Source organism: Nicotiana attenuata, unplaced genomic scaffold (assembly GCF_001879085.1).
Source record: "Nicotiana attenuata strain UT unplaced genomic scaffold, NIATTr2, whole genome shotgun sequence".
Taxonomy (NCBI): Eukaryota; Viridiplantae; Streptophyta; class Magnoliopsida; order Solanales; family Solanaceae; genus Nicotiana; species Nicotiana attenuata.
The window spans coordinates 22,226-22,517 of record NW_017670263.1 but is presented as its reverse complement, the minus strand read 5'-3'; positions in this window follow the sequence as shown (position 1 = coordinate 22,517).

The following is a 292-nucleotide window of genomic DNA, read 5'->3' as shown; positions in this document are numbered from 1 at the left end:
TTTAGGATATGAATTGAAATTTTAGTTTATGAATTGGAATTTTAGGATATGACTAGAACCTTTAGGATATGACTAGAACCTTTAGGATATGACTTGAACCTTTAGGATATGAATTGGAATTTTAGGATATGACTTGAAATTTTAGGATAAGGCTTGAAATTTTAGGATATGAATTGGAATTTTAGGATATGACTAGAACCTTTAGGATATGACTTGAACCTTTAGGATATGAAATGAAATTTTAGGATATGACTTGGAATTTTAGGATATGACTTGAAATTTTAGGATATGA